This window comes from Salmo salar, chromosome 10 (assembly GCF_965601325.2).
Source record: "Salmo salar chromosome 10, fSalSal1, whole genome shotgun sequence".
In the NCBI taxonomy this organism is placed as follows: Eukaryota; Metazoa; Chordata; class Actinopteri; order Salmoniformes; family Salmonidae; genus Salmo; species Salmo salar.
The window spans coordinates 103,154,381-103,176,803 of record NC_138300.1 but is presented as its reverse complement, the minus strand read 5'-3'; the positions used below and the strand labels follow the sequence as shown (position 1 = coordinate 103,176,803).

The 22,423-nt window shown below is 45.6% G+C and overlaps 1 long non-coding RNA gene across 1 annotated transcript in view; it reads right to left on the bottom strand.

Moving 5' to 3' along the window:
• Positions 1–214: 214 nt before the first annotated feature.
• Positions 215–22,423, bottom strand: part of LOC123724506 (uncharacterized) — a 140,299-nt gene continuing 118,090 nt past the window's right edge. Inside the window, exon 3 of the long non-coding RNA XR_014379112.1 lies at positions 215–737. This is a non-coding gene — a long non-coding RNA (uncharacterized LOC123724506). The remainder of the gene's footprint in view (positions 738–22,423) is intronic.

Genomic DNA, 22,423 nt, shown 5'->3' with positions numbered 1-22,423 from the left:
TCCCTTATCGCCTGCGTGCCGGCCAGCGCAATAAAAGTCAAACAGGCTGCCACAAGGCCCTGCAGGCAGAGAAACTGGTGGAGAGGAGGAGGAGCGCTCTCAAGTGAAATTAAAGCATGAGAGGGAGAGCGAGAAAGAGAGACCCCCAAATCAAAATCACAATGTCAGATTCCACATTCACATGCCATGAAGATGGGCAATGGGAGGTGGGGGACATATGGGGGTGTAAAGAGAGGGGTATGTGGGATGTGGGTGTGTAACCAGTCTGTGTGTGTGTATGTGAGCTTGTGTAGTACATCTGTGTTTTCTTACTTGTGTGATAAACTAACTGATTGTAATCAAGCAGTTAGTCATACAGTATAGTCGCATCACATCGCTACAGTACTGATTAACTTCCAAAAGACATTAAGAAGAAGCAAGATCAGAACAGCTGTAGTGGACGGTCGGTCTGCACTGTTTCCCAATGATTATTGATAGGAGAAAATGTCTTTGAACCACACCAATGTAACAGATCAGCTGGGACACTTTTCTCACGTGCATTTGTGAATTGACAGCCAGGCAACTGTAACACACTAACAAGACCTGAACCAAAACCTATTAGCCATTGAGAAGTTCTCCAAACCTGTACTTCCCCAATGAATTCATGTGACTGACATTTAACATTTGGATGTTTGAAAGAGAAGTATCCATACCTGTGTGATGTTCTCGGGGTCTCTGACGGGACAGATCAGCTGGGACTGTAAGAGACAAACACATAACAGTTTAGTGATGATGATGGGTTCATGGGAAAAAAACATTCACATTTTTGTATTTTTTTCCACCTTTATTTAACCAGGTAAGCTAGTTGAGAACAAGCTCTCATTTACAACTGCGACCTGGCCAAGATAAAGCAAAGCAGTGCGACACATACAACAACACAGAGTTACACATGGAATAAACAAGCATACAGTCAATAATACAGTAGAAAAAAAAGAAAGTCTATATACAGTGTGTGCAAATGGCGTGAGGAGGTAAGGCAATAAATAGGCCATAGTAGCGAAGTAATCACAATTTAGCAAATTAAAACAATCGTTCTTATTAACAAAGTTCATATAGAAATGATAGTTGTCAGACACACATCTCATAACATTTGATCTGTGAGTGAATATACAGTGCATTCAGAACATATTCAGACCCTTTGACTTTTTCCATATTTGTTATTTTACAGTCTTATTCTAAAATGGATTAAATAGTTTTTTTCCCCTCATCAATCTACACATAATACCCCATAATGACAAAGCAAAAACTGTTTTTTAGAAATCTTTCCTAGTTTAAGAAAATTATAAAACTGAAATAGCACATTTACATAAGTATTCATACCCTTTACTCAGTACTTTGTTGAAGCATCCTCAAGTCTTTTTGGGTATGACACTACAAGCTTGGCCCACCTGTATTTGGGGAGTTTCTCCTATTCTTCTCTGCAGATCCTCTCAAGCTCTGTCAGGTTGGATGGGGAGCGTTGCTGCACAGCTATTTTCAGGTCTCTCCAACGATGTTCAATTGGGATCAAGCCCGGGCTCTGGCTGGGCCACTCAAGGACATTCAGAGACTTGTCCCAAAGTCACTCCTGCGTTGTCTTGGCTGTGTGCTTTGGGTCATTGTCCTTTTGGAAGATGAATCTTCTCCCCAGTCTGAGGTCCTGAGTGCTCTGGAGCAGGTTTTCATCAAGGATCTCTGTACTTTGCTCCGTTCATCTTTGCCTCGATCCTGACTAGTCTCCCAGTCCCTGACGCGGAAAAACATCCCCAGAGCATGATGCTGCCACCACCATGCTTCACCGTAAGGGATGGTGCCAGGTTTCCTCTAGACGTGACGCTTGGCATTCAGGCCAAAGAGTTCAATCCTGGTTATATAAGACCAGAGAACCTTGTTTCTCATGGTCTGAGAGTCCTTTAGATGCCTTTCAGCAAACTCCAAGCAGGCTGTCATGTGCCTTTTACTGAGGAGTGGCTTCCTTCTGGCCACTCTACCATAAAGGCTTGATTGGTGGAATGCTGCAATCATGGTTGTCCTTCTGGAAGGTTCTCCCATCTCCACAGAGGAACTCTAGAGCTCTGTCAGAGTGACCATCGGGTTCTTGGTCACCTCCCTAACCAAGGCCCTTTCCCCCGATTGCTCAGTTTGGCCAGGCAGCCAGCTCTAGGAAGAGTCTTGGTGGTTCCAAACATATTCCTTTTAAGAATGATGGAGGCCACTGTGTTCTTGGGGACTTAGGGACCAGTGCTGCAAACATTATTTGTCATTTCTGTCTCGAAGCTCTATGGACAATTCCTTCGACCTCAAGGCTTGGTTTTTGCTCTGACATGCACTGTCAACTGTGGGACTTATATAAATCATGTCCAATGGATTCCAATGGACTCCAATGAAGTTGTAGAAACATCTTAAGGATGATTAATGGTAACAGGGGGCACCTGAGCTCAATTTCGACTCTCATAGCAAAGGGTCTGAATACTGAATAGTTAAAAAAAAAAAAATTGCTAAAATGTCTAAAAACCTGTTTTCACTTTGTAATTATTGGGTATTGTGTGTAGACTGATGAGGAATTTTATATATTTAATACATTTTAGAATAAGGCTGTAACGTAACAAAATGTGGAAAAATTCAAGGAGTCTGAATCCTTTCCGAATGTGCTGTATATTGACCTTGATTTCGTCTCGGGCCAGCAAACCATGCCAACATATCCTCTAAACACCGGCTTCGAGGACATTATCACTTTTATAAAACTTTATTTTGATGAATTTATTCATACTATTTAATCCTTCCACAAGATATAGTCCCGACACAAAGCTACCCAAGCCGGCTGGTCGTTTGTTCTATCAGTTTGGTTGCCAGAGACGCGTTGTCTTTTTGTTCTGTATCTATGAACGTGACCCAGTCGTTCGTTCAAAATGTTCCATTGCCATACTGGCTGACAACATTTTTATCCTAACTTACAGTCACGTCAAACAGTGCAGCCAGAATAACAGCAAAGTAGCCACATTTGTGTTTGTTTAAGCTGTTTTCTAGTGACATTTATTTGGATATATCCATAACAACGAGCTAATAATGCACAATTTCACCTGGCATAGAAATTGTACTCACTCGTCAGGTCACTGTTGTTCAGAGGAGCTAGCCAACAACACAGCTAACATAATCACTTCAAACTGAAGCTGGAAAGACTGAAAACTAGCTGCAATTCATTTAGTTTTACTTGTTTTCTATTGACATTTCTAGTATATATCCAAAAAAATGATGCCAGCTGATTCAAGATTTCGACTGCCTTTCTGTCTCGTCCCGACTCGTACATTAATGTGGGACAGCTAGAGATCGAATTTCAATATTGAAACAATATTGCAAATGTCGAAGAGACAGACAGCAAGGTTTATACAAATCTCTGCTGTTGAAAACCAAATGCTACTCTAAAACAAATGGGAGATAATGTCTTGATGCTTTTTATAGTGGAGATCAAATTTATAAATTTCCTGGCTGGGCAGATGAGACAGTGGATTGTGCAGTGAGATGGAACAGAGTAAATAGGCATTTCAACATCATAGCTTTAGCTGGTGGAAACTTGTGGAATAGACACTGGCTGGAATGCGGTTTTAACCAATCAACATCCAAGATTAGACCCACCCATTGTATAAACACACACACACACACACACACACACACACACACACACACACACACACACACACACACACAGCTGTGTGCTGTCCTGTTTAAATAGGCAGCAAGTTCAGCGTTAGAGTAGTGTGTGTGTGTGTGTGTGTGTGTGTGTGTGTGTGTGTGTGTGTGTGTGTGTGTGTGTGTGTGTGTGTGTGTGTGTGTGTGTATATAACTCTAGAAATTGTTAGCTTCCCGCTCAGCCCCCAGCCCCCAGTGTGTTTGTCTGTACCTAAACGTCTGTGTAAATGCGTTTTCGTGCATGTGTTCGTATGCGTGTGTGTGTGTGTGTGTGTGTGTGTGTGTGTGTGTGTGTGTGTGTGTGTGTGTGTGTGTGTGTGTGTGTGTGTGTGTGTGTGTGTGTGTGTGTGTGTGTGTGTGTGTGTGTGTGTGTGTGCAAGAGCGAGATCAGACCTGCTCAGAAGCCCCTCTGCCTAAAGCCTTATTGGAACGCACACATGGAACATGTAATTGAATGAGGAATGGTCTCTCGCTGGATCGAGACACTTTTCTGGCACGGCAACCAAAGCATGAGGTCGGTGTGGACTTTAGCGCTTCGCTGCTTTCATTTGGCTTTTTACACTTTTATTTGGTTCGCCCCCTCTCAGTGTGTTCGCTCTAAATCATCCCGGGGCCAAGGCATGCGTAATGTAATGAACTTGTGTTGTTCAATACTTTTAGAAAACATTATATGAAATCAGATATAATAAAGAATGGAAAAGATTGCATGTCCAAGTCACAGAGGCTGGCTGGGCTGCTGCTGCTGCTGTTGCTGGAGAGCAGTACTCCTGCACTGTGTATGCTGCCAAGATGTTGGAGTGTGTGTTGGGCTCCTAGTCTGCACTGCTGCACTGCTGCACTCACACACACACACACACACACACACACACACACACACACACACACACACACACACACACACACACACACACACACACACACACACACACCGCATGGTCGTATGCATGCATTAACCTGTTAGGGCTAGGGGGCAGTATTGACACGGCTGGATAAAAAACATACCCGATTTAATCTGGTTACCACTCCTACCCAGTAACTAGAATATGCATATACGTATTACATATGGATAGAAAACACCCTAAATTTTCTAAAACTGTTTGAATGGTGTCTGTGAGTATAACAGAACTCAAATGGCAGGTCAAAACCTGAGAGATTCCTTTACAGGAAGTGGCCTGTCTGACCATTTCTTGAACTTCTTTTCCATCTCTATCATTTACTAAGAATCTCTGCTCTAACGTGACACTTCCCACGTCATCCATAGGCGCTCAGAGCCCGGGAAAAAACAGAATGTCGTCATTCCAGCCCCAGGCTGAAACACATTATCGCCTTTCTCAAGTGGCCGATCAAGGGACACTGGGCTTAGGCGCGTGACCCGACCGCCCCCGCCTTTGGGATTTTTTCCTCTGTTTGCCGAAAAGGAGATTCCCTGTCGGAATATTATCGCTTTTCTACGAGAAAAATGTCGTAAAAATTGATTTTAAACAGCGGTTGACATGCTTCGAAGTACGGTAATGGAATATTTAGAATTTTATTGTCACGAATTGCGCCATGCGCGCGACACTTCTTTACTATTTCGGATAGTGTCTGGAACGCACGAACAAAACGCCGCTATTCGGATATAACGATGGATTATTTTGGACCAAACCAACATTTGTTATTGAAGTAGCAGTCCTGGGTGTGCATTCTGACGAAGACAACAAAAGGTAATCAAACTTTTATAATAGTAAATATGATTATGGTGAGTGCTAAACTTGCCGGGTGTCTAAATAGCGAGCCCGTGATGCCTGGGCTATGTACTTAGAATATTGCAAAATGTGCTTTCACCAAAAAGCTATTTTAAAATCGGACATATCGAGTGCATAGAGGAGGTCTGTATCTATAATTCTTAAAATCATTGTTATGCTTTTTGTGAACGTTTATCGTGAGTAATTTAGTAAAATGTTAGCGAATTCCCCGGAAGTTTGCGGGGGGGTATGCTAGTTCTGAACGTCACATGCTAATGTAAAAAGCTGGTTTTTGATATAAATATGAACTTGATTGAACAAAACATGCATGTATTGTATAACATAATGTCCTAGGGTTGTCATCTGATGAAGATCATCAAAGGTGAGTGCTGCATTTAGCTGTCTTCTGGGTTTTGGTGACATTATATGCTGGCTTGAAAAATGGGTGTCTGATTATTTCTGGCTTGGTACTCTGCTGACATAATCTAATGTTTTGCTTTCGTTGTAAAGCCTTTTTGAAATCGGACAGTGTGGTTAGATTAACGAGAGTCTTGTCTTTAAATAGCTGTAAAATAGTCATATGTTTGAGAAATTGAAGTAATAGGATTTTTAAGGTTTTGAAAATCGCGCCACAGGCTGCCAGTGGCTGTTACGTAGCCCATAGAGGTTAACACAACACAACACGCACACACACAAACACACACACACGCGGTTGCATGGGGACACACACAGAGGCACGTACACACAAGGGCATGAGCACATGCACACACACACAGGCAGGGTCGTATGCACCCACCCACGCACACACACACAAACACCATCACACAAACACCATCACATACACACACCAGAGCCTGTATCATCCACCCCTGGCTCCACACTCTCACACACATCCACACACTCTCACTCTTCTCTACTCACTATCACTTCACACAGATTGGACACTGATGCCAGCCTAAGGTGTATTTGCATAGCCAGGTAAGAGGTAGTCATTAGGAAGATGCACTCAAATAAACACACACACAAACATACAGTTACAGACACACACAAACAAACGGATGCGAGTGGTACTGTGTGCGGCAGGCCAGAGGCAGCTCGGGTTGACACTGCTTACCGTGATTTACAATCCACAGCCACAGAGAAATAAACCATGTGTGTTAACAAGCTCTTAGTTTTATTAGCGTTTTACAGGCCGACAATCAACACAAGCAACAGCACATTTTTCTCATCCCATTAACTCCCTGTGAGACGGTGGAATCAACATCAAGACGAGCCCAAAACGCAGCTGTTGTCAGCTTGAGGGTGATCTCAATCAAAGCTCTAATTAATGTCCATGATCTGAAATGATTCCATATGAATACCATAGGAGGGAGTAAGATTTAACTTAATCTCTTTTAATAAGAGATAAATATGTCAACAGCAGAAGCCCATCCCCAGTTATAGTTAATATACTGTGGCTCTATTTGAAAACTGTAGGGGAGAATAAGATTGAATCTCTTTGGAATCTCTTTGAATAATAAGAGATACATGTGTCAACAGCAGAAGCCCATTCCCCGTTCTGTGTTGATTCATAGACATCTGTGTCAATAGCAGAAGCCCATTCCCCGTTCTGTGTTAAGATTCATAGACATCTGTGTGAATCTATCTAACTATTTCCATTTTGATAGGAGGTGGTGCTCCTATCAGGTTAAATAATGGCCAGGATCCATACGCGCAAACATTAAGAGTTGTGCCCTGGTTGATGCTGAATTCTGTTTAAGAGAGTTTGGCATTTTCCCCGTTCTCCCCTTTGCTCAGTTCTCACACACAGTCTTACACAGTCACATACACTGTGCCTTGACTCACAGAAGTGTGTATCACATAAAATAATGCAAACAAGCACACACGTACACACACCTCAACCTGCTGCCACCTCTCTCAGTCCTCGGGGAGTCCAGTAAAGGACAGGCCAGAGCGCAACATTGCCACAGCATCGGCCAGGCCTGGGAACCAACGGTTACAGCAGTAACAAAACTCTGAGGCTTGCCGAGGGGTGGCGGCTACTCAACTATGAGCACAGCCTTTTATATGCATGGATTAAGTTGTGTGTACATGACCCCAAATTTTCCCTTTCCCCGTTCCTCTGAAGCTCTACAGCTACACACAGGCTTGGGTTTCAGTCCTGTCGCTTACAGTGAGGGAAAAAAGTATTTGATCCCCTGCTGATTTTATACGTTTGTCACAGGATCCAACGAAAGTGGCGCCCCTCCTCGGTCGGGCGGCGCTCGGCGGTCGTCGTCGCCGGCCTATTAGCTGCCACCGATCGTTGTTTCTGTGTCGTTTAGTTTTGTCTGTCTGTTCCGCACCTGTTTTGTGTATGTCATTAGTGGGGACTTATTTAATGTGTGTTTTCAGTTGGGATTTTGTGCGGGATTGTTTATTGTCCACGTTGTGTGATCGATAGTTTGTTTTTGTGAAAGGATTTACCGGGCTGCGCTCCTTGCCTTAGAAAGTGTATTTTTGTTTGTGCTGTACGGGCGCAGTTTACCAGTTACTGGAACTTTGTATAGCACCCTGTGCTTTTCGGCGTGTGAGTAGGATCATTAAAGACACTCACCTCCAGCACCTCTGTCTCCTGCACTTGATTCCACCCATCCACCAGTCCAAGTCAAACGTGACAGAATCCCGCACCGAAAAACTGATGGAGTCAGCAGGAGCGGAAGCGCCATCCGTGGCTGAGCAGGTCTCCCAGCATGCCGGCCTCCTCCACCGCCTAGGCTCGGCCATGGACCAGGTGTTGGCCCGGTTGGAGAGATGGGAGAGAAGTGCCTCCCCAGCAGGACCAGCTCCGGTCCCTCACCCTGCGCCCCTACCCACATCCACGGAAGCGGGTGCCAGCGGGATCCGGATTTCCCCTCCCAGGGAGTTCGATGGGACGGCCGCTGGGTGCAAGGGGTTCCTCCTCCAACTGGAACTGTACCTGGCGACCGTCCGCCCCCCTCCCTCCGACGAAGAGAGGGTGAGCGTCCTCGTCTCGTGTCTCACGGGTCGAGCCCTGGAATGGGCCAATGCGGTCTGGGATGGTCCAGACTCGGCCCGGGGTGACTACCCTGAGTTCACCCGCCGCTTCCGGGCGGTTTTCGATCATCCCCCGGAGGGCAGGGCGGCGGGTGAGCTACTATTCCATTTGAGACAGGAGACGAGGACCGCTCAGGACTTCGCGTTGGAATTCCGGACTCTCGCCGCTGGATCGGGCTGGAACGAGCGGGCCCTGATAGACCACTATAGGTGCAGCCTTCGCGAGGACGTCCGCCGGGAGCTGGCATGTAGGGACAACACCTCCACTCTGGACCAACTGGTGGATTTGTCCATTAGATTGGACAACCTGCTGGCTTCCCGGGGACGTTCCAGTCGGGGCCTGTTCGTTCCGCCTACCAGTCCTCCCGCTCCACAGCCCATGGAGATAGGGGGGGCTGCACCGAGGAGGACCGGAGGGGGGGGATCTCTCCTGCACCCGATGTGGACGCAGAGGACACACTGTGGACCGGTGCTGGAGAGGTCCCTCCGGGAGTTCGGAGGGCAGGCAGAGCACCGCTTCGGCCCCCCAGGTGAGTCTGCACCAGCCACACCCAGAGCCCCCTGTCGACCACTTGTACACCTCCGTTTGTTTTCCTAATTTTTCCCCTCACTTCCAGTATAAGGCGCTAGTCGATTCAGGTGCAGCTGGGAGTTTTATGGACCGTGGGTTAGCGAAGAGGTTAGGGATTCCCCTGGTTCAGCTGGACCACCCCTTCCTCGTACACGCCCTAGATAGTCGACCGCTAGGGTCAGGCCAAGTGGGGGAGGTCACAGTGCCGCTGGTTATGCAGACGTGGGGGGGGTCATGTGGAGCGTATCAGCCTGTTCATCATTGACTCCCCAGCGTTCCCAGTGGTACTGGGAATCCCCTGGCTAGCCACACACAACCCCCAGATTTCGTGGGGGCAGAGGGCTCTAACGGGGTGGTCGAGGGAGTGCTCAGGTAGGTGCATAGGAGTTTCCATCGGTGCGACCACGGTGGAGAGTCCAGACCAAGTCTCCACCGTGCACATTCCCTCAGAGTATGCCGATTTGGCTATCGCTTTCAGTAAGACAAAGGCGACTCTATTACCACCCCATCGACGAGGGGATTGTGCGATAAACCTCCAGGCTGACGCGGTTCTTCCTAGGAGTCACGTGTACCCTCTGTCTCAAGAGGAGACAGTGGCTATGGATACATACGTCACTGAGTCCTTGAGACAGGGATACATTCGGCCATCTAAATCCCCCGTCTCCTCGAGCTTCTTTTTTTCGTGAAGAAGAAGGAGGGAGGTCTGCGCCCGTGCATTGACTATAGAGGTCTAAATGCTATCACAGTGGGTTTCAGTTACCCGCTACCTCTCATTGCTACGGCAGTAGAGTCATTTCACGGGGTGCGCTTCTTCACGAAATTGGATCTCAGGAGTGCGTATAACTTGGTGCGTATCCGTGATGGAGACGAGTGGAAAACCGCATTTAGTACCACACCTGGCCATTATGAGTACCTCGTCATGCCGTATGGGTTAAAGAATGCTCCCGCCGTCTTCCAATCCTTTGTGGACGAGGTCCTTAGGGACATGCTCGGACAGGGTGTGGTGGTGTACATCGATGACATCCTGATCTGCTCCGCCACACGCGCCGAGCATGTGTCCCTGGTGCGTAAAGTGCTTCGGCGGCTGCTGGAGCATAACCTATACGTCAAGGCTGAGAAATGTGAGTTCTTCAAAAGAGCCGTCTCATTTCTAGGATATCGCATTTCCACCTCGGGGGTGGAGGTGGAGTGTGACCGCGTGACGGCTGTGCGTAATTGGCCAACCCCAGCCACTGTGAAGGAGGTGCAGCGGTTCTTGGGGTTCGCTAATTATTATCGGAGGTTTATCCGGGGTTTTGGCCAGGTAGCAGCTCCCATTACCTCACTGATGAAGGGGGGGCCGGTGCGGCTACGATGGTCAGCAGAGGCGGACAGAGCCTTCCATCGTCTGAAGGTTCTGTTTACCAATGCACCTGTCCTGGCGCATCTGGACCCCTCTCTGCCATTCATAGTGGAGGTGGACGCGTCCGAGGCTGGGGTAGGAGCTGTGCTGTCGCAGCGTTCGGGCGTTCCTCCGAAGCTCCGCCCATGCGCGTTCTTTTCTAAGAAGCTGAGCCCGGCAGAGCGCAATTATGATGTGGGGGACCGGGAGCTGTTAGCCGTGGTCAGGGCTTTGACGGTGTGAAGACATTGGCTTGAGGGGGCACGTCACCCTTTTCTCATCTGGACCGACCACCGTAACCTGGAGTATATTCGGGCAGCGAGGAGGCTTAATCCCCGTCAGGCGAGGTGGGCCATGTTTTTTACGAGGTTTAACTTCACTCTCTCGTACATTCCAGGTTCCCGGAACCGGAAGGCTGACGCACTGTCGCGTCTCTACGACACCGAGGAGCGGACCATCGATCCTACTCCCATACTTCCCGCCTCCTGTCTGGTGGCACCGGTGGTATGGGAGGTGGATGCGGACATCGAGCGGGCGGGTCGATCAGAACCTACTCCGCCGCAGTGTCCCGTGGGCCTGAAATACGTTCCGCTTGGTGTTCGCGATCGCCTGATCCGATGGTCCCATACTCTACCCTCCTCGGGTCATCCTGGGGTGGAACGGACAGTGCGGGGCCTGAAGGGGAGGTACTGGTGGCCCACCTTGGCTGAGGATGTCCGGCGTTATGTCTCGTCCTGTTCAGTATGCGCTCAGTGTAAGGCTCCTAGGCACCTACCTCGAGGGAAATTACAGCCCCTCCCTGTTCCACAGCGGCCCTGGACTCACCTCTCGGTGGATTTCCTTACGGATCTCCCGCCGTCTCAGGGGAACACGGCGATCCTGGTCGTTGTGGACAGGTTCTCTAAGTCCTGCCGTCTGCTCCCTTTGCCCGGTCTTCCTACGGCCCTGCAGACCGCGGAGGCCCTGTTCACTCACGTCTTCCGGCACTATGAGGTGCCCGAGGACATCGTATCTGATCGAGGTCCCCAGTTTACGTCCAGGGTATGGAAATCGTTTATGGAGAGGCTGGGGGTCTCGGTCAGCCTGACCTCGGGGTTCCACCCCGAGAGTAATGGGCAGGTAGAGCGCATCAACCAGGATGTGGGCAGGTTCCTGCGGTCGTATTGCCAGGACCGGCCAGGGGAGTGGGCGCAGTTCGTGCCATGGGCCGAGATGGCCCAGAACTCTCAGCGCCACTCCTCCACTAATCTGTCACCCTTCCAGGTGGTGCTGGGGTATCAGCCGGTCCTGGTGCCATGGCAACAGAGCCAGACGGAGGCTCCTGCGGTGGAGGCATGGGTCAAGCGCTCTCAGGAGACCTGGAACGCAGCCCAGGAATGTTTAAGGAGGGCGAGCGAACGGCACAAGGAGAGCGCTGACCGCCACCGCAGTGACGCCCCCGTGTTTAACCCGGGGGATAGAGTCTGGCTCTCGACCCGGAACCTGCCTCTCCGCCTGCCCTGCCGGAAGCTGGGTCCGCGGTTTGTGGGGCCGTTTAAAGTCCTGAGGAGGATAAACGAGGTGTGTTACAGGTTACAACTTCCTTCGTATTACCGTATTAACCCCTCGTTTCATGTGTCTCTCCTCAGGCCGGTGGTAGCTGGTCCGCTGCAGGACAGTGAGGTGCTGGAGGCCCCCCCGCCCCCCCTGGACATCGGGGGGAGCCCGGCGTACACAGTCCGAGCCATCCTGGACTCCCGACGTCGGGTAGGGGGCCTGCAGTACCTCGTGGACTGGGAGGGGTACGGTCCGGAGGAGAGGTGCTGGGTTCCGGCGGCGGACGTTCTGGACCCCACTATGCTGCTGGACTTCCACCGTCGCCTCGCTCTCCGGGCCGTCCCCGAGGCCGGCGTCGGCGCGCGGCTCGGGGGAGGGGTACTGTCACAGGATCCAACGAAAGTGGCGCCCCTCCTCGGTCGGGCGGCGCTCGGCGGTCGTCGTCGCCGGCCTATTAGCTGCCACCGATCGTTGTTTCTGTGTCGTTTAGTTTTGTCTGTCTGTTCCGCACCTGTTTTGTGTATGTCATTAGTGGGGACTTATTTAATGTGTGTTTTCAGTTGGGATTTTGTGCGGGATTGTTTATTGTCCACGTTGTGTGATCGATAGTTTGTTTTTGTGAAAGGATTTACCGGGCTGCGCTCCTTGCCTTAGAAAGTGTATTTTTGTTTGTGCTGTACGGGCGCAGTTTACCAGTTACTGGAACTTTGTATAGCACCCTGTGCTTTTCGGCGTGTGAGTAGGATCATTAAAGACACTCACCTCCAGCACCTCTGTCTCCTGCACTTGATTCCACCCATCCACCAGTCCAAGTCAAACGTGACAACGTTTGCCCACTGACAAAGAAATGATCAGTCTATAATTTTAATGGTAGGTTTATTTGAACAGTGAGAGACAGAATAACAACAAAAAAATCCAGAAAACGCATGTCAAAAATGTTATAAAATGATTTGCATTTTAATGAGGGAAATCTACCCTGATTGATTTGATATTCGACAAATGTTCCAAATAAATATTCTGCGGTTCGTGTTTTTTGTAATGATTTAAGTGACCATTGTGCTGTTGTTGCTGTTAGAAATACTAAGGTTCCTAAGACAAACCCACGTTTTATTCGTAAGAGAAATTTGAAGTGTTTTAATGAGCTTTCCTTCATGATTTGTTTTATTTTGACTGGAGCAAGATTGATCTTATCCCTGATGTGGAAACTGCCTGGAAATTCTTTCATGATGGTTTTTCCCAAATAGTAAACAAACATGCCCCATTCCGCAGGTTCAGAGTTAAAGGGCGAGATAATCCATGGTTTTCTTCTGAGCTGTCTTGTATTATTCACGACCGTAATCTAGCCTGGGCTAAAGCAAGGAAATCATGTTCTGATGCTGATTGGCTTATTTTTAGGCAGCTACGAAACAAGTGTTCTTTTCTTCTCAGGTAGGCCAAGTCCGAATATCTTATGTCTGTTACCACTGATAACCTGAATGACCCTAGAAAGTTTTGGAAGGTTATTAAGTCTATGTCTGGTAACAGTAATATTAATGAATTACCGTCATGTGTATTGAAGGACTTTGTTGCTGTATATGACAAAACTGAAATGCTGAATTGTTTCAATGAGCACTTTGTATCATCTGGTAGGCTGTTTGATTCAGTGTCCTCTGTCTCTCTACAACCCTGTGTGGATGAACCAGTGAGAGCTGGTCAAACTTTTAGCTTTTTGCCATTCTCAGTGCAGGTAGTACATAAAGCCCTGAAATCCTTATATCAAAGAAAGCCTGCAGGTCCTGATCTTTTGGATCCCTGCTTTTTAAATCTGGCAGCTGATTTCATAGCTGAACCACTTACATATCTGTTCAATCTAACCCTGGAATGTAATTAAATTCCAAGGATCTGGAAATCAGCATTTGTCCTACCACTTTTAAAAGGGGGAGATCCAACTCTTTTAAATAATTATAGGCCAATCTCAAAGCTGTCAACCCTGGTGAAAATACTTGAAACCCTTGTGAGTGAACAGCTAAAATTGTTTTTATTTACTAACTCTATTTTATCAATGTACCGATCGGGCTTCAGGAAGAAGCATAGCACAATTACAGCAGCCATGAAGGTTTTAAACGATATCACTGAAGCCCTTGACAAAAAACAGCACTGTGTCTCACTTTTTATTGATCTCTCTAAGGCTTTTGATACAGTTGATCATGCTATACTAAGGCAGAGATTGTCGAGTGTAGGTCTTTCGGAGCATGCAGTTGCATGGTTTGCTAACTATCTGTCTGATAGAACTCAGTGCACTCAATTTGATGGGCTTATGTCTGTTAAATTGTCTGTCTGTAATGGTGTGCCCCAAGGCTCTGTACTTAGTCCTCTCTTATTCACTATTTATATAAATAATTTTGACAAAAATGTCCAAAATGCGCAACTTCATTTTTATGCTGATGGTACTGTTATTTACTGTTGTGCCTCGTCTCTTACAAAAGCTTTCTAGAACTTGCCAAATGCTTTTTATACTGTTCAACATACCTTGTGTCAATTGAAGCTTATCCTCAATACTGACAAAACTAAACTAATGGTGTTTTCTAAAGCAAGAAATAGACCTCTGAACTTTTCACCTATTATTACCTGTCAGGGCATTTAGATTGAGACTGTAACTTCATATAAATATCTTGGAATTTTAATTGATGACGGCCTCTCTTTTAAATTGCATATTCAACAACTTACAAAAAAAATTTAAGCTGAAATTGGGATTTTATCTTAGGAATAAGGCCTGTTTTTCTTTTGAAGCCAGAAGGAGGCTAGTATCAGCTACAGTACATTTATGCCTTTACTAGACTATGGGGATATTTTATATATGAATGCTTCCGCTCAGTGTTTGAAATCAATTGACACCCTTTACCATGGCACTTTGAGATTTATTTTAAACTGCAAAACTCTTACGCACCACTGCACTTTGTATACCAGGGTTGGCTGGCCTTCTCTAGTCACTCGTAGGCTCAGTCACTGGTATACCTTTATTTACAAAGCCATTTTGGGTTTACTACCTTTTTATTTGGGCATTTTTATTGTTCAGAAATGTGGTGGGTACTCTCTTCGTTCGCTGGACTTTATCTTGCTAACTTTTCCAAATGTCTGATCTGAATTTGGTAATATGTACTCTGCGCCATCGTCTTGGAACGCCTTACAAAACACTTTTAAACTGGAAGAACTTGTCCCGATTGGTATTTTTAAATCACTGATGAAAGATCTTGAGACTGATTCCCTGACCTGTCAATGTTTTTCATTTGCTGTTTTTGATTTTGTTATACTCTTGTGAATTCTATGGTTTTTACTAGATTACTTGTAGTTTTTCATGTTGTTTGTCTGTAATTTTTGTAATGACTTGGTGCTGCCTATCTTGGCCAGAACGCTCTTGAAAAAGAGATTTTAAATCTCAAATGAGCCCTTCCTGGTTAAATAAAGGTTTAATAATAATAATAAAATTACAGAAGATAGCCCTATTTGGTAAAAGACCAAGTCCGTATTATGGCAAGAACAGCTCAAATAAGCAAAGAGAAACGACAGTCCATCATTACTTTAAGACATGAAGGTCACTCAATACGGAACATTTCAAGAACTTTGAAAGAGTTCAGAGGAGACTGCGTGAATCAGGCCTTCATGGTCTAATTGCTGCAAAGAAACCACTACTAAAGGACACCAATAAGAAGAAGACACTTGCTTGGGTCAAGAAACAGGAGCAATGAACATTAGACCGGTGGAAATCTGTGCTTTGTTCTGAGTCCAAATTTGGGATTTTTGGTTCCAACCACCATGTCTTTGTGAGAGGCAGAGCAGGTGAACAGATGATCGCCGCATGTGTGGTTCCCACCGTGAAGCATGGAGGAGGAGATGTGATGGGTGGGGTAATTTGCTGGTGACACTGTCTGTAATTTATTTAGAATTCAAGGCACACTTAACCAGCATGGCTACCACAGCATTCTGCAGCGATACGCCATCCCATTTAGTTTACACTTAGTGGGACTATCATTTGTTTTTCAACAGGACAATGACCCAACACACCTCCAGCCTATGTAAAGGATATTTGACCCAGAAGGAGAGTGATGGAGTGCTGGATCAGATGACCTGGCCTCCACAATCACCCAAACCTCAACCCAATTGAAATGGTTTGGGATGAGTTAGACCGTAGAGTGAAGGAAAAGCAGCCAACAAGTGCTCAGCATATGTGGGAAAAGCATTCCAGGTGAAGCTGGTTGAGAGAATTCCAAGAGTGTGCAAAGCTGTCATCAAGGAAAAGGGTGGCAACTTTGAAGAAGCTCAAATATAAAATATATTTTGATTTGTTTAAAACTTTTTTGGTTACTACATGTTTCCATATGTGTTATTTCATAGTGTTGATGTCTTCACTATTATTCTACAGTGTAGAAAATAGTAAAAATAAATAATAGCCCTTGAATGAGTCATCCTTCTCTTACAGTATTCAGTATTTTATACATAGGTACCCAAGATTTGGTTTCGACATTCTTGGCAATAGGTGGATACCAAGCTACCGCATCTGCTTGTACATGATATCAGAGCTACATGGATCTGAAAACACACATTTCCACAGAGTCACCGAGGGAAAAATCAGTTCAGATGAGTACACAAATAAAACATGAATCGGTGAACTGTTGTTGATAGTGGCATTTTTTTTCTACTCGCAGAGCCAATATGGGCCTTTGTTCCTCGTTTTGAATGCCGGCCAATGAAACTAGAACATATATCCTCTGGCGACTTGGTTATCGTGTTTGATCAGAGCATGATATTGGCAAGGTGTCCCAAGTCAAAACAAGTTAAAAAAATATGAATCCTCTGTTGATGTACGGTATATAACGCTTTCAATCAAAGTAAATCACAGGACTCTTAGTTTCCCCCCTTGGAATACGTTCCCTTGGATGCTTTGTTGTGTTCTCTTTATGTGCTGTTTGTGTCATCGTTCCCTATAGACTCTCCTCCAACCACATCCTGGATGAAGATCCCACTCCTATCCAAACCAACTTCTCACACGGAGCCAAGAGCCAGGAGCCAAATCACACTTTCACATAAACAAGAAACATGGCAGTAGTCAGCATGGGAACAACACCAACAACAGCCACACCAGAGCTCCGACTGAGCTTATCACATCCCCTTCACCAGCAGAACAAGAGCCGGGCCAGGAGAGCTGAGGTAGTCGTTGTAGTCTAAACATTAAACCATATCTCCCAGAGGATCTGTGATGGAGAGTTTAAAATGAACGCAAATCCAGATCCACCTATGACACCACTGTTTCCCCACCTGAGATGGGAGCTTAAACATATGTAGAATTAATCATAAATAATCATAACAACTGTACTGGGACAATAAAACGCTCTGTGTTACTTTCAAAACTGTTGTAAAATAAGAAAAATGTGGGCCCGAGCAGCCGAGTTGCTACCTACAGACCAAGGATTAGCCCGCAGACTCACACACTCTACACTCACACTCCATATCTAACCAGTCCCGTGCGAGTGCGGCCAAATCCCTCTCTCAACATCCCCCTGCCCATCTCAACCCCACCTTTCCTGGCTGACCTACACCAGCCCCAGCCACCACCCCCACCTGCCATGCTCCCAAATAAATAACTCAAGGAGAAAGTCACAGAGGTGCCCCTGACTTTTCCCTTTGTCTTTTTTTGATTACAACTCAATATGCCAAAGAAAGAAAGTGAGATTCATGGGCGAGCTCATCTACAATAACACATAAAAGCCGCTGCTGTGTATGTGGAGCGGTAATGCCTTTTGTGTGCTGATTCTAGTCCGAATCCCATGAGGGGTGTGTGGTGGAAATTTGGAGGGAAGTGAACAGTGAAGAAAGGAGAGTAAGGAGTGTATCTGGGCTCCGATCAAGGCCCACTCACTCAGATGGGACCTGCATGGACGCCTGCAGAACAGTAGGAACTACAGTGCAAACCTTTTCACACTATTGTGCTGACCCGAACTGTACTGTGCTGGCTCCATTATTTTCTTATCACATATCCCTTTCCAGCATGGTTCCAGCAACTACAGTGAATTTGTAACCAAGCCTGCACAGTACAGCTTGGCTCGGCTAAGAAGTATGAAAATGATCTAGGACTAGTGTTGCAAAGGGTCGGATATTTTCCATGGGAAGTTAAGCCCGGGAATTTTGGGAATTTTACTTAAATTCATCAAAAAAGTTAGCCAGTGAACTTTTTTTGTGCGATACAAATAAGGCAATTCTAGTTCTTGTGGCATATTTTGGTTAAACTATCCCCAATTCAATGGAATTGCAACCCTCTACATGCACAGTGCATTCTTCCATCACATGTGCAGAGCACTCTTCCATCACATGTACAGCTGATTCTCAAGCTATTGCACACTAATGAGATGCTATTGAGCCCACACTACTACACTGTCTGAGCCAAGGACTACATGCTTTCTGGTAAGTTTGGATTACAATAATGCGTGGGGTGAATATATTTTATATGATATACATGATTTTTTGTTAACTAGTAAATAGTTGCCTACAGGAGTGTGTTTAAATAATTTCTAACTTGTTAACAATGTCTGCTAGTTAGTTGTTGATACCATGTGGATATTAGCTTGCTTGAGCCTGCTAATTGAGTGTTAAATCACCTGTTTCCATATATGTTTCATTTTAAAACGTTTATCTTACTAAGGAGTTGTTTAATCTAACTGCTTAACTATTTATCTGTACATGTAATTGTATTTGGGTTTTTGTTTTACAGGAAAATGCCACGGGCACTATCTGATGTGTGGAGACATTTCACTGCAACTAATGTAGAAGGAAAAGCTGTGTACATTTGCAAATACTGTGCCAAATCATATGTGAAGAATGCAACAAATATACAGAATCATCTGGCCAAGTGCATAAAGTTCCCTCAGCGCTCACAACAAGCAGCCTCTGACAAAAGTCCCTCTACTTCTATTCAAGGTGAAAATGATGAATCAGACACCTTATCGATAGCAACAGCTCATGGTCCTCCTGGAATCAGATGTTTTTTTGACTCAATGGAGGAACGTAGTCAGAGAAATGGTGATGAATGTCTTGCTCAAGCTGTGCATGCAACTGGTTCAGCTCTGATGCTTACAGGCAATGTGTGTTGGAAGAGATTTCTGAATGTTCTTCACCCAGCATACACCCCACCAACCAGACATGCTTTATTTACTAATTTGCTGGATGCAGAGTTCAACAGAGTTCAAGTGAAGGTCAAGCAAGTCATAGAGATAGCAGACTGTATTGCAATCATCTAAAAGCTGAAAGCAGCTGAAAGCAGTCATCAATCACCTTGGACCACAGAAGGTATTTGCACTGGTGACAGACAATGCTGCAAACATGAAGGCTGCTTGGTCTAAAGTGGAGGAGTCCTACCTTCACATCACACCAATTGGATGTGCTGCTCATGCATTGAATCTGCTCCTCAAGGACATCATGACACTGAAAACAATGGATACACTCTACAAGAGAGCCAAGGAAATGGTTAGCTATGTGAAGGGTCATCAACTTATAGCAGCAATCTACCTCACCAAGACAAAGTGAGAAGAATAAGATCACCACATTGAAGCTGCCCAGCAACACCATTTGGGGTGGTGTTGTCATCATGTTTGACAGTCTCCTGGAGGGGAAGGAGTCTCTCCAAGAACTGGCCATATCACAGTCTGCCGATATGGACAGCCCAATCAAGAGGATCCTCCTGGATGATGTATTTTGGAAGAGAGTGGTAAGCAGCCTGAAACCTATAGCAGTAGCCATTGCACGGATTGAGGGAGACAATGCCATCCTGTCTGATGTTCAGACTATGCTTGCAGATGTAAGAGAAGAAATCCGTACTACCCTGCCCACTTCACTGTTGCTCCAAGCAGAGGAAACTGCAGTTCTGAAATACATCAAAAAGCATGAAGACTTCTGCCTGAAGCCCATACACGCCGCAGCGTACATGTTGGACCCCAAGTATACTGGCAAGAGCATCCTGTCTGGTGCAGAGATCAACAAGGCATATGGTGTCATCAATACCATCATTTGCAATTATGTCTACTTATGATAAGGTAAAAAGTTTATGTTTCTGTCTCCATATGATATGGTAAATATATCCAATGTAAAAAACATCTACATTTAAATGGTATTAATATTAATTTGCATATATTTCCGTTAATTCCCATGGAAAGTTTCCACCTCTGAATATTCCACAAAATGTGCAACCTTATCTAGGACAACATGTAAGCCTATTTGATATGGTATTTGATATGGTGAACAGGCTTTGGTAGACCAGGCTACCTCAAGTCTAAGATGATAGTAGTGAATAGGAGAAAGACAGTGTCAGGGTGTGTGTTAGGGAGGCGTGGCTGAGGGATGTCAATGGGAGCTCTAGTCCAGTGACTCTAAGCATATTGGAGGATATGTTTCTCACTATAAGGCTCTACATTTACCAAAACAAGACTGTGTCAGAATTACAAAGTGAAAGAGATGAGAACATCCGCTGCATTAACCCACCGAGACCTCTTTTACGCTTTTCACACTCCTCAGCCAACAGAGCCAAGCCAAGCTGCGCTGTACTGGTCTGGCCTGGTTAGTTGCTGGAAAGGAAAATAAATGACCTGAGCCATACCCAGTACGGTTCAGGTCAGCCATTTGTCTTCTAGTCCACGCTGTGCTGGTCTGTCTAGGACAGGGCTCTCCAACCCTGTTCATGGAGAGCTAACGTCCTGTAGGTTTTCACTCCAACCCTAATCTAGCACACCTGATTCTAATAATTAGCTGGTTGATAAGCTGAACCAGGTTAGTTACAACTGGGTTTGGGGCAAAAACCTACAGGAGGGTAGCTCTCCAGGAGAAGGTTGAAGACCCCTGGTCGAGGATTTCGCTCTACTTTCTGTTAACTCTTTCTACAGAGGAAAGACTGGGGAAACAGGTTGGAGTTCATATTGATGAGGGAGAGCAGGGAAGAGTGTAGGAGTTAAGTAAGCTATCAACACACATCATATTACACACACATGGACATGAGCACACACACATGGAGCAGCCAAGGCTCCAATCCTACAGCTATTACAGAGAAAAGCATTACACCTTCTGACTAATGCTAACAATACATTCCCTGTATTGTTAGCATTAGTCATTCCAAACCAGGGAAAAGCACACAGTAAAACTGAACTGAAGACATGATTACAGGGCAATAGAAAATACTGGAACTATTGTTATTATGCCAAGCAACAGCTTCATTCATTTCACCGTGCTTTATTTGACACGTGTGTGTGTGTGTGTGTGTGTGTGTGTGTGTGTGTGTGTGTGTGTGTGTGTGTGTGTGTGTGTGTGTGTGTGTGTGTGTGTGTGTGTGTGTGTGTGTGTGTGTGTGTGTGTGTGTGTGTGTGTGTGTGTGTGTGTGCAGGCATCCGTTAGCCGGTAATGGCCAGCTTTTGGCAGATTTTTTAGTTGTTGTTGGGAAAAGCGGATAAATAAAATTGGCTATGGCCAATTGTCCAGGAGAAGAAGAAAAAATGCCATTGCCAAATAATGCTTTTTAGCCTATTCATTGATGGAAATACTGTACATTTGACTGGTTGTGCTTATTGGTCTATAGGTTCATTTGCCTAATGTAGTGAAATTAAATTGCCGCGTATATACAGTATATTCCTTATGTATCTTATTTATCACATGTGTACAGCATACAGGTACAAAGCCTTCAAGCAGAAAATCTGTCAGACTGCGCGAGAGCTGCTACAGCATCTCAAACAGCAAATGCATAGGCAATGGAAAGCAGGCTTCATCAGCATTTCACATAGCACTATGCAATGAGTTTGAAAACATATACTTAATTGTTTGAAACCTGAATGTTTTACTACATATTATGAGGCATGTCTTACCTTGCTTCAAAGTAGCCTTGCCAAAATCAGAACCTATCCGGAGGCAAGTATTTTATGTCAACGTTATTTTATTATCCAGTAGCCAAAGGCACAATCCTAGTCACATTAGCAACCCATACTAGTTGTTGCTTATTACATTTCGAAATTTAGAATGGATATTTTAATCTATCACATGATATCCATCACATCAAACCGCTCGTGTTTTCCTGCTAATTGCATTATGGAACAAACATTCACGTGTAGCCTACTGCTTGGTGCGCATTACTGCGCTTATAATGTGAAGAAATACATTTCTCATATGTTCAGTAAATTAAAATGCTGCAGGTCAAATGTCCAGACACATTTTCCTAACTCGTTTTGGATGAAGGAAGGTTTGTATAGCTGTCACTATACATGGCTTGGGGTTGTGGTGCTGGTTGGCTACGGGATGGGCAGATCAATGGACAAAGTAGAGCCTTGTCTCTGGGGAGGATGTGAGACGTGGTGTCGGTAGTGGGATTGATGGGGTGGCGATGAGAGACAGATATGTCGACAGGAACAGACACTCATTCAGACTGATGACCAGACTGATGACCAG